The 11,471-nt window shown below is 46.3% G+C and overlaps 1 long non-coding RNA gene across 1 annotated transcript; it reads left to right on the forward strand.

Annotated features, from left to right (window-relative positions):
- Window positions 1-215: 215 nt before the first annotated feature.
- On the forward strand, window positions 216-2,741 carry LOC110351836 (uncharacterized). The gene is made up of 3 exons (XR_002399816.4): window positions 216-1,481; window positions 1,579-1,677; window positions 2,148-2,741. It is a non-coding gene; the product is annotated as an uncharacterized lncRNA (long non-coding RNA).
- Window positions 2,742-11,471: the final 8,730 nt, after the last annotated feature.

An 11,471-nucleotide genomic window follows, 5' to 3' on the forward strand; every position in this document is an offset into this window, starting at 1 on the left:
CCACCCCCAAACATTTCTTCCCCACCAACAAAGGATTATCAGCATTTATTACAATGTTGTCTGTAATGGATTACAGCTGCCCAGGACCCGGGGAAGCATGACTTCACAGCCTCTCACCCCTCCTCCTGTTAGGATCAGTCATGCTGCTGCAGCATGTTGAGATGTGGGGTTCTGCTGGCCTCTAGGATGCTTATTACTTAGATACCATAGGGTACAGCCAGATGAGCTCATGTGAGATCCTCATGGCAGGTCAGATAAAGAGGTGAGGGACAGGACCTGAGTTTCCAGACTCCCACCCCAGCGCCTGAGACGTCGGTCTCAGCTTTCCCAACACCCACATGCGATCTGGAGCAACAGGCACTGCTCCTGGAAGACCTTGTCTCTTGTTTGTTTTTTTTGTTTGTTTGTTTGTTTGTTTTATCCCCTCCTCTGACAGTGGTTTTCAGATCTTCAGCCTCTTGGCATCTTCTCCAGACACTTGCCGGAAAGCAGTGCAGCAAGGAGGATGTCCTGCTAAAGATAACATTAGTCATATAACCCACTACTGATTATCTCACCTGTGAACACTTAATGAGGTTTTGCAGGCTGTATCTTGCCCCAGAGGAGGCTCTTCCTCCTGTTCAGAAGCTGTAATGATGTGGAGCTGGCTGTCATCCAGAGCCTACAGGAACGTGTGGCCTGAGCAGGATTAATCCCATGCAACCATCCATTTGTGATGCTTCCCTGCACAGCACCAGTATCTAAGCTGGTCCCAAACTGGTGCCTCGGGCTGCAAGAACTTGGCTTTCCTTGCCTACGTGGCCCAGTCCTGCAACCAGAATATAGAAGAGGTGAGAAGAAAGGCAGCCTGACTGGAAATGGGGAACACTGGAGGTCCTGAGGGAGCGGGTTCAGCTCTTGTGGGAACATCATGAGGACATGAGCAGGAAACAGAGTGGGATGGAGGGAGAGGTGACAAGCATGGCCAGAAGAAGGTCGTGCCTGCACGTGCTGGGTTTAACCTCCTGACACCAGGCAGCTGGGGACTGGGCAGGGCCCTGGGGAGGCCTGTTAGCACAGCTGTGTGCAGATGGGTCTTGCAAAAGGGAAGGTTGCTGGAGTCAGAGGGAAAAGTCTCTCTGCATGCAGATGGGGAGGGAAAGAAGATTGGCTGTAGCTGAGCAATAGGCCAGGGAAATGCAAACCAGGAGGATAAGGCCTGCATGTGAAGTTAAGTTTCTGGAGACATGCAATAGAGAATACTTGAGGTGAAGTACTTCAGTAGTCCAGACCTCTGCTTTTTTAACAAAACCTGGGGACTGAACCCCGTCAAAGACTACCCTACCCTTCTTCTTCCACTGCAACAATCTCTGTTCTGTTATCAAAAGTCACCTGTCACAGACCAGGCACTCCAGGTAGCTACTGGGTTCAGGAGGATGGTGGTGAGGGTGGTTTGCTGCTGAAGATTTAAGACTTAGCTGGGCTACAGCTGTGATCCAGAAGTATGTATTCTTTACTGGAGCAGCAGCTCCATGCTTTGTTTCAGCAGGTGCAGGATAAAATACAAGAAATGACTGATGGTTACAATATCGTCTGTAGGAGCAGATCCTGTAATAGGTTTCTGGAATGGAAAATGCAGAAAAGCTGCTCTTTGCAGAAGCTCTGGAATGGAATTAGAGAACGGGAATGAAGAAAAGTGTAAGACCCCTGCCTGAAAAATAAGAGGCAAAGCAAGACTAAAATGTAACACGTGGCCTAAAAACAAAGCCAAAGAAAATGTCAGAACTGAAGTGAGAATTGTGCATCCTCCTCTGAAGCCAAGTTGCCATGCCACTGTAATCCCAATACACTGCTTCATCCTGTAGTCTTGCTGTTGTCTAATCTTTTATTTTTCTTGGGATTCATTGCCTCTGATTAGGCCCTTATTCTGCAGATATTTAGGGATTTGAGTTAAGTGGCAATTACAGAGTGTTTCTTGAGAAAATTGTGTTTTGCCATAGAGCCCGTGACACAGTTCCTGTAAACAAAAAATGTTTGAGGCTAATAATGGTTTTCCAGAAACAAAACAGTTTTGATTCCAGTTAAAAGCAAAGGTGTGGCTCTTTTTTTTTTTTTTTTTCCAAGTCCTTGCAGCATTCTTTTGAGTCATAAATGTTGATTCTCTATAGGGCAGCTGTGAACAAGTGCAGGAGGACAGATATGTTCCTGATCCCAGGATTTGGCCATGGACTGTGTGGATATCAACTGGTGCAGTATTTATGTGCTCCCACAGAGATCTGGACCCTAATGTGTAACTATAAATATCTGTGAGTTGGTGCTTTTTCAACTGGTGCAATTTCTATAAACCATATGCTGCGTTTTGTACTGTTGTTTAATATATTAACTGAGAAAGTACCTCAGGACATGTCTGGAGCATGTGTACCAGCCCAGTCCAGAGCTAGGCACGTTTAGAAGGGCTTGTCACCTTGGACCCAGCGTGGCTTGGACTCTTCCTATAGCCAAGATGGTTCATGTCAGTCAAGAGGAGGATCTTTGCTCTGCAGGCACTCCTTCAGGGAAAAATCACCTTGCTTAAAGTAGTCTAGATGTGTGGGGGCCTTTCCACGGAGGGAATATTTTCTACCGTAACATGTTCCTAATGAGCTCCTCATCTTCCAGAGCAGCAGATTCTCTGCCAAAGCTGTGTAATCCACTTCAGACTTAGCTCTGGGGTTTTCTGAGCACAGTGCCTCCTCTGGGAGGAGAATGGCCGCAGAACCTTAATTAAGTGGCTCCTTATTTATTTATGTGTGTATTTATTCAGACTACACATCCATTCACATTGTATTCATTGAGCTTTCAGTCAAATCCTAAGTCATTGTCTGCCTGCACACAAGTATTTATCTAAAGGTACGGGTTTAAACTGATTAACTCAAATCGGTGCAAGCTCCTATGTAGGCACCAATATTGGCTTAATACCTTACACAGAAGTACTCAGAAGTTGGCTAAGGTCTTGTACAGATCCTCTTCTTTGAGAGTAAAGTGTTTGCACAGTGGCAGGACTTAGCTTTACTGGGTTGTACAACGGGTGAGTTAAACTGGTACTGTGCTGAGGCGCATGAAGTCCCTGCGTCTGGGGGAGCTTGAGAGGAAGGACCTTGCGAAGTGAGTGGGAAACTGCCTTCTTGGTAGTGGAGGCTGACTTTGTTCTTTCCAAACTTTCAGCACGATAACACAATTTCAGACCAAGGTGAGCAAAAGCGGCTGGTCCACTCCCGTGTGTCCTTGCCCTGTCAGGGAGCAAACTCATTTGCTTTGCAAAGAACCCGCAGATGCCTGGAAGTGGAAAGGGGGTAGAAACGCACCCGTTCTGCCCCGCTGCAAACGAAATACACACTCTTTTATTTATTTATTTATTTATTTTTGCCTTTGGGGTTGTTTTCCTGCTTGGGTGTATTCAGGCTGCCTCCTGAGTAATTTAATCCTCCTCACCCACGGGAGAGACGGGAGTTGCAGAAGCACCCAGCTTTATCAGCCGCGTTTCTTCCCTCCGCTTATCAACAAACGAACTCCCAGTTGGCTTTGTTTGACTTCTCCGGTTTATTGGATTTGCTGCTTCCCTTCTTCATTTTCATATTAAAGGCTGACGCGGGGCTGTGATCCTGCCACCGCTGCCTCCAGCCCGAGCGCTGATACTCGGGGCTCTAATTGCTCAGCTGCCTGATGTAATCACCAGGAGCTGCAGCGTGTGTGTGTGTCGCTACAGGCACTTCATATTTTCTCCCCAGCCAGATTAAAAAAAAAAAAAAAAAGAGTCAATTGGCTCTGGGTCTGTCAATAGTGACTAATCAGGTGCTGTACAATTAATTATGAAGGGGTGTCATTTTAAAACAATTCTGAGGTGGGAAAGAACAGGCCCGGGCCCTTTACCTGCTGGCACTGTTTGTGTTGCTAAGCCAATCCAGGCTGCGTCCTCTATTTCATTTACCTTTTAAACTATTGCCCCCGCATAAGTAAACACTTTCTATAAAGTGTATGTGCATGCATGTGTGTAAGTGGGTGGAGGGTGATCTGGGAAGCTATCCACCCTAGAAAAGATATTAATAATGGAGGAAGAAAAAAAAAAAAAAAAAGAGCATAATTTGGCAGTAATTTCTGAAGAACAGCAGAAGATAACAGGTGGATGAAACAGCAACAGCACAGATGAAGCTGAGTGCCTGTAACCTGAGTTGCTCTTAGATGGGGGGACAGGAGCTGTCCCCATAGGGATGGGCGTGCAAATGTGGGACTGGCCCCAGCTCCTCGTGCTGGGCTCTCTTGGTGGCCACAGGCCCCATGTGCTGGGGCAGCATCTCCCTTCCCACCTCAGCGGGCTCTCCCAGCTTCTCTTGGTGGTGGCCAACATCTCCTGCCTGCTTGCCAAGAGACAGGCAGGTGAGGGTGGGATGGTGCTCCTCCTCTCCATCTGGCTGGCAGTCATGAAATGTCCCTTGAAAGCCACACTGCTTCTTCAAGGAAGGTGAAACGGGTGTGGGGAAAAAAAGAAATGCATCCACAGAAACGACAAAACCTTTCGGTATTAACGCAGAGGCAAGGTGGCGATGTTAAATGCTGGTGTCGAGCCAGTTCAAGACTTGGGGTGGCAGAAGAGAGAGGCAGGAAAGGCAGAAGGGGAGGTGCCCATTTGGAGTGCCTCCGTGAAGTGCTGACCTCAACAGGCATCTTCTGGGCATGGGTTGTGTGGTCTGATACAAGGAATTGGAAGTACCCTCTCAAATTGTTTTGCTTCCTAATCTGAAAGCTACAAAATGCCATTTGCTGAAAATCTCTGCCTGGGGTGCTTGCAATTCTGATCATTCATAGGCATGAGAAAAAGGTAAATTCTTGTGTGTGTGTGTAATTGCTAACACTGGTTTTTGCTAGAACAAATGTAGAGTTATGTGGGACAGTCCGGATAGACAAGTGATTTACTAGAACATAATTTAGGAAGAAAATTCCAAGGTACACCATATTTCGCTTTGAACTTTTCAAAATTAAGCTTGTTGGCTTTAATTTTTATTTTTCCAAATTCTGCTTCTTTTTCACTCCATCAGCTAACGTACTTCAAATGAAAAGATTCATTAAAGATTGAGCAAAACATTCGATTAAAATAGGTGTATATTTTATTTTGTCAAAAGACTTCTAAAACTTTATTTAAAGTCATTTTCACAGCTTTGCATCTATCTCGGTGTCATTGCTGACAGCTTCCTCCCTCCCCCAGTCTTCAGAAAAAAATACATCACGTTGGCTTTGCTAATGGTGAAACATTTAGTACACTTAGCCTGAGTTTCTGTTAGCATTTTGATGACAGCAGCTACCGGAGCTCTGCTGCCCTGTTTTCTTGCCATAATAAAATGCTGGGGCTGGAGCTCTTTGCTGGAGGACTTTGCAAGGCAAAGTGAGGGGGTATAGTCCATCGGGGCGCTGCAACATCCCGGCGTAGAGCAGAGATCTGCTGCACGCAGCCTCCTGGTTTTGAAGCAAGGAGAACTGCCTGCTAGAGGAGAAGCTGCAGCAAGTTTTGTGCTGAGCACGTGGCAAGTATAATACCCAGAGAAAGAGCTTTTATCCGAATCATCCCAGTAATTAAATACGTCCTGGTTGTGGGAGTCTATGCTCCTGCCCAAACCCTCTTTAACCACTAGTGGCGTCATTGTGGCAACTGCAAGGACATCTGCTCCTCTCCGTGCCTCCGAAGCCAGTGGCATTCAGTGACTTGGACGAGCACTGGGTGAGGTAGGGCAGTCCCTGCAGCAGGGAGGCAGTGGCACCGTGCGATGGGTGGGTAACACGGGCTGTGCAGCGAAGTGAAATTAACGGATGTAGAAGTGGAGGTTACAGGGTAAACACGCGCTCAGATACCAGAGTAATGAGCGTAGTATAAATATTTGGATGTGTTCCTACATCTAATTCTTGGCCTCATAATTCTTGTGTCAAATGGTTTACAAAAGGCAAAACTATATTTCAGTTGCAGGCATGGCTTCATAATTCTTAAGGTTAATTAAAGCAGCCAAATGCTCTTCGTGCCTCAGCTTTGTACAAAGCTGCTTATAATTAAAGGCTTTTCCTGTCAGTGGCTGTAACAGCAGTGATTATCAGCATGTGTGTAGCTGAGATGTTAGTCTAGGTGACAAGCATCAGCAAAGCAAGCTGTCCCTGTGCCTCATGTAAGCATATTGTCGCCTGTGTACAAACCATGTGTCTGAAAAGAATTAATCATGGCTGTTATATTAAAAAATATTATATATTATATATTATGTATATTATATAAGTGAGTATATAATTCTCAGAGTATTGCTGCCAAAATGCAGATAGCACAGAGGCAGTACATGTCTCCGATGCCCAGCCTGTGCTTGTTCCTCCCTGTCTGTGCCCAGCCAAGCTCTCCCCTTGTGAAGGGGACAGGGTGAACAACCCTGCCACCCACTGCAGAGGGGACCACAGGGCATCTCCCTGGGGGCCAGGGCTGGGCTGCTTGTGGTGGCCCCAGCGCCTGGGATCAGCCTGGTGCCAGGCAGGGAATCCACCTTTGCCAGGGGAATCCCCAGCTGGCGCTCCACAACGTTTTTAAGGACAACGAGGAGCCTTATCGAGCCTCCGCATCTGCCCCAGATGCTTCGCATTCCAGCAGTGCGCCGCAGATGTGCCGAGCCCTACAGCACCCCGCTGTCCCCAGGGCCAGCAGCTGACTCCCAGGCCCCATCCCAGGCACAGGGGACGGGCATGGCAAGGCTGCCAAGGATGTCCCCGCCGTGTCGAAAGCGGGTGACACAGCCCTGCCCCTCGCCTGTGTCAGGGGGACCGTGTGGCAGTGGGTGCTGCCTGCACAGGGTGGCCGCCCTGCGTGCAGCCAAAGTTCAGGCAAACAGAGGGAAGAGGAGGCATAGTTCCAGCCTGGTGGCACCGAGGACACATCGGCCACCATTGGGTTTCTCCTTGAACCACCACAGCTGCCAGTGCCTGAGGTCTCTGCAGCAACAAGCTTGCAGTGGGACATGCCCCTGGGGGAGCACCCTGCTCCCAGCAGAGTAAATAATTAGGTAAATTAAGGCTTCTGACAACATCTTCCCAAGTGCTGGTGTCTGCCAGTCCGGAGCCAGGCCCCTGTGGTTCCCCATCACTTCTAGGAACACCACTTGTGCTCCAGTATTTCCCCATCACTCGTGCTCCATCTCTCTATCTTCCATTTTTCGGTGTCGTGCTGTTCTGGGGCTTCTTTCTCTTTAAGAGGAAACTCGGCGGAAGCCGAGCTATTCAATATTGTTTCGTATTATTTGGTTGTGAAACAATTTAATTTGTTTATGGCTCTAAAGGTCAGATTTGACTGTTGCCCAAATTTCTAAAGAATAAAGAATGAATCAGGCTGAAAGGGACTTTGTGGCATGATAAACTGGAGAAAGAGAAGGGGGCTAGTGAGAATATTTAACTGGAACAGCAAGACAAACTTACCTTCAGTTCAGGTTTAAAAGCCTAGTCAATCATTACACATTTTTTATTATTTACCTGGTACAAAATCCCCCCAACAGAAGAAGCAGAAAAACTCACGGGCCACATTCTTTCAAAATTTTAGTAGCTTGCTTGGCAATTTTTATTTATTTATTTTTTGTTTCTGTAACTTGGGAAAATTCAAGTGGTATGGATTGCACTGGTGCATTTATAGATTAGAAATAAAGTGGAAGTGCATGGTGGCTGTGACTCCAGGCAGGGGATGTTTGTAACACTGATGAGAGCAGGGCCAGCCGGGGACTTTGAGAAGGAAGGTGATTCTCACACAGTGAGCAGAAGACAAAGGTTGCATTTACACCTGGCCAGAAGGTTTAATCATCTACCATTTCCAAACATTGCAGGCTCACAATCTGTTGTGTCTGAGATCATAAAACATATCACAAACTGGAGACAAGAGAGCTGGGGCTTGATTGACCACAGCTTATCTTTTCTTTTTTTTTTTTTTTTTTCTTCCTTCTTATTTTTCACTCAATTTTCTGCTTAAAATAATTAAAAAAAAAATAAATAAAAGGATGCTTCTTTACTAGTATAGCAGGAAACATGATGCAAAGCAAAGCAATTGTGAAAACCCAGGATGAGTGGGTGATTTCCATTCCTCTCTGCTTCATCACACCAAGCACTTAGGAGACAGATCACCTGGTTGCTCAAACCTTCCTCCGAGGCCTGCAGGGAAAATAAATTGTGCAAAAAAGGAACAAGAAATGGAGAGGAGTTCTCAAAGAGGAGTAGGGAGAAACCTCTTATAGGTTGGTTTTCCGGGCCCTACCCCAAAAATATCTAACACTGAACCATCTGAAACACTGGGTGTAGGTGACTTTCATCTTTTGGGGGGGTGAGGTTTAAATTATGGCAACATTTAAAAAGGATCCATCTGTGATGGGAGGTGTTTTTTTTTTTTGTTTTTTTTTTTTTTTTTGCAGCATTAGCAGCATTTTCACACTTCTGATCTGCTGTTGGTTTCTCCTGTTCCTGTAACCCATCGCTGACAGTGAGGTTGGCGAGTTTATTGGGCAAGACCAGTGACTCATGCTGCTTCCTTCTGAAGGCCTCTGCAGGGTCGTCACCCGTAGCTGTGTGATGGTGGCCAGGCTGTGGAGAGGAGCGGGGGCTTAACACGTGTGGGATTTCCCCCTGCTATCCGTGATGGGCCCTAGGAGCAAGCGTGGAAGGGCCATGCCCTGTCCAGAGCTCCATCATCCCTCATGAGGGTTGGGCCTGCCATGCTAGGGAGGAGATGTTGCTTTGCACCTCGTTTAGGTGCTTCAGCGCTGATTCATCAAAGTACTTAGTGCTGGGGGGAGGAACGGGCCGGGTTGGGATGAAGGTTTGCACTGCGGACTTCAAAGGAGGCCCAGTTTAACCCTTTGACTTCAGTGGGGTTAGAGCCCCTGTTTGTAGGCAAGCATGTGATAAGCTGGGTTGGAACCACCCTCTCTCTGTTTGGAGGGGGGTGTAAGTACCTTGAGTTTTTGGGGTATGATCACCTGTCTGATGATGCCTCTGTGAGTTTTACGCCTGCCAGCTCTGTTACCTGCTTAAAAAAAAAAAAAAAAAAAAGAAAAGTGGAGTAGGAGCAATAAGAGTTTCCCTAGGACAAGCTCATCAATCAAGGCAGGATGGAGGGCCATCTGCCCCTGGCATAGCCAGGTGCCCTCGGGGTGTCCCTAGCACCCTGGGGCTGCCCACGACCTGATAACAAGAGTGGCATCTTTGATGTCGCCTGGGGCAGCAGCCACACAGAATTGCATAATCAAGGTCACTGGAAAATTACACAAAACTTTGCCCACATCTATTGGAAAAATGTGAAACACTTGGAAAAAAAAAAAAAAAAGAGAAAGAAAAAAAAAGCACCTAACCCCACACCATGCTGTGAATGGCACATCACAGTGATGAGATTTCCCTTAATGTACCCTAGAACTATTTATGAAAAAATGTAAGCGGACATAACGGCAATTAAAAATTTTCACTGATAGCCACATGAAATCAACTCTGTGGTTTCCCCTCTCTCTTCTTCAGATAAAGTTTTAATTACATGATAGCATGTGAATATAATAAGTAATCATCTCATACTTTGCATTGCTGAGTTCTGTCTCTCTGAGGAGTTTAAGGGGTGAGTTGGGTTTCACATGCCCTCAGGAGCTGCTAAGCATCTGCATGGCTACTTGCAAAGAAGAAATAGCTAAGCTGAAAATATGTAGATGAAAATAAAGAGAATAAATTTTAGAACTCATCTTTGGAAGAAGAAATTTGTTGGAGAAATGTCTGATACTCTCTCAACATTTTCCTGTGTTAATCAAATTTTACATTAAAAAGCACTATTTTCTCCTATGTTCTTGTCCTTTTGGTTTGTATTTATCCACCCCTCCAGTTTTTTCTTTTTTCTTTTTTTAAAAATATTTTTTTTTTTTTTGTTTGTGAGAAAAAAACAAGTCATGGAGGTGGCATAAAGAGGAACAATTTGCAGCATGAAGCAGGCTAGGGCTAGAAAGTGAATCAAAAAAGCCCAAACATAAAATGTTAAACAAAAATACTAAGAAAAAAAACTTTAAAAGTGAGCCAGAGAGGCATTGTAGGCTGGGGCCTAGTGGCGGGGAGGCCTCAGCCCTGTTTGCTTCTGTGGACTGGTGAGGGCCACATTTCCCAGCTACACCCAAGGGTTCCTGGCTTCTGTCGATCCAGCAGGATGTCCTGGCATTGGATACAGGATGGGGCTGTCTACAACACCCATCTTTCCTCTCCATACCACTGAATTAGAGAGGATGCCCCACATGCTGCTGGTTTTACATCACCAAAATCCACATGGTACAGAGGTCCAGCAGCTGATGCACAATGTATCATGATACCACTTAGAAACACTTATGCCATTAAGTCTGGGGGCTAAAACATTTGCATTTCTGACTATACCATCTCACAGCCAAGTCCTTTCCCTGTAATTCAAGTGGGTCCCCTTCCACTTTCCAGTCTACCAAAGCTTTTCTTCTTAAAGCCTCTCCCGCCATCCTGAGAATTGTTCCTTGACTGTTGATATTTCTGGTGGTGAGAATATTGTGGCAGAATCTTTTAGCTTCTCCTTCCAGACACATGTAAATTAATATCATCGGCTGTTCCACTGCTTCATAATTTCTCAAGTTTGAAGAAGATGTTAGTAAACATCCCCATTGCTTTCCTGGCCAATATGCCACGCCATCTAAAAGACAGATTGTCCCCCTTAATCACATCCATAAACCAGGTGACTTAATTATGGGACAGGAGTTAAAGTGAGGACACAGTTCACCCTCTTGAGTTTACATTATGCTTTAAACAACAACAACTGCAAAATTTGACACAGTGGATATAAATCCTTATGCTCAGGACACTGAAATTAATGGGGTTGTACTGCTTATGCCATCTCTGATGGGCACTTTGTTGTGCCTTGGGATTAAATTTCTGTTGTCTGTCTCATTGCATGATACAGTGAAAAAAAATCTCTTTTGTCCAAGACAGCTCCTAAATGCATGTGAGGGGCTGCCTGAGGATGGAAAATCAGATATTCTACTTGACATCAGCTACGAGTGCCTCAGTCATTGAAAAGAGAAACACTTCCCAATTATTTAGGTGCAGCTCCAGTGCCTGAGCTATTCAGACAGCACCTTGTCTCCATGGCCGAGGGGTAGTTTTGCAGTGGGGAGCTGGGAGCTACCCAGAGGCATCCGAGCCTCTGCTGGAGTGCTCAGGCCAAAGGTGGCTTTTTCACAGAACCACAGAGTGGCTGAGGCGGGAAGGGACCTGTGGAGGTCATCTGGGCCAACCCCAGATCAAGCAGGGCCCCCCAGAGCAGGGTGCCCAGGACCCTGTGCAGGTAACGTTTGAAGATCTTCAAGGAGGAGACTCCATAACCTCTCTGGGCAGCCTGTGCCAGTGTCACCCACCCAGCACAGAAGTGCTGCCTGGTGCTCAGAGGGAGCCTCCTGTGTTCCAGTTTGTGCCCA

The sequence above is a fragment of the Anas platyrhynchos genome, chromosome 2, assembly GCF_047663525.1.
Source record: "Anas platyrhynchos isolate ZD024472 breed Pekin duck chromosome 2, IASCAAS_PekinDuck_T2T, whole genome shotgun sequence".
NCBI classification, from domain to species: domain Eukaryota; kingdom Metazoa; phylum Chordata; class Aves; order Anseriformes; family Anatidae; genus Anas; species Anas platyrhynchos.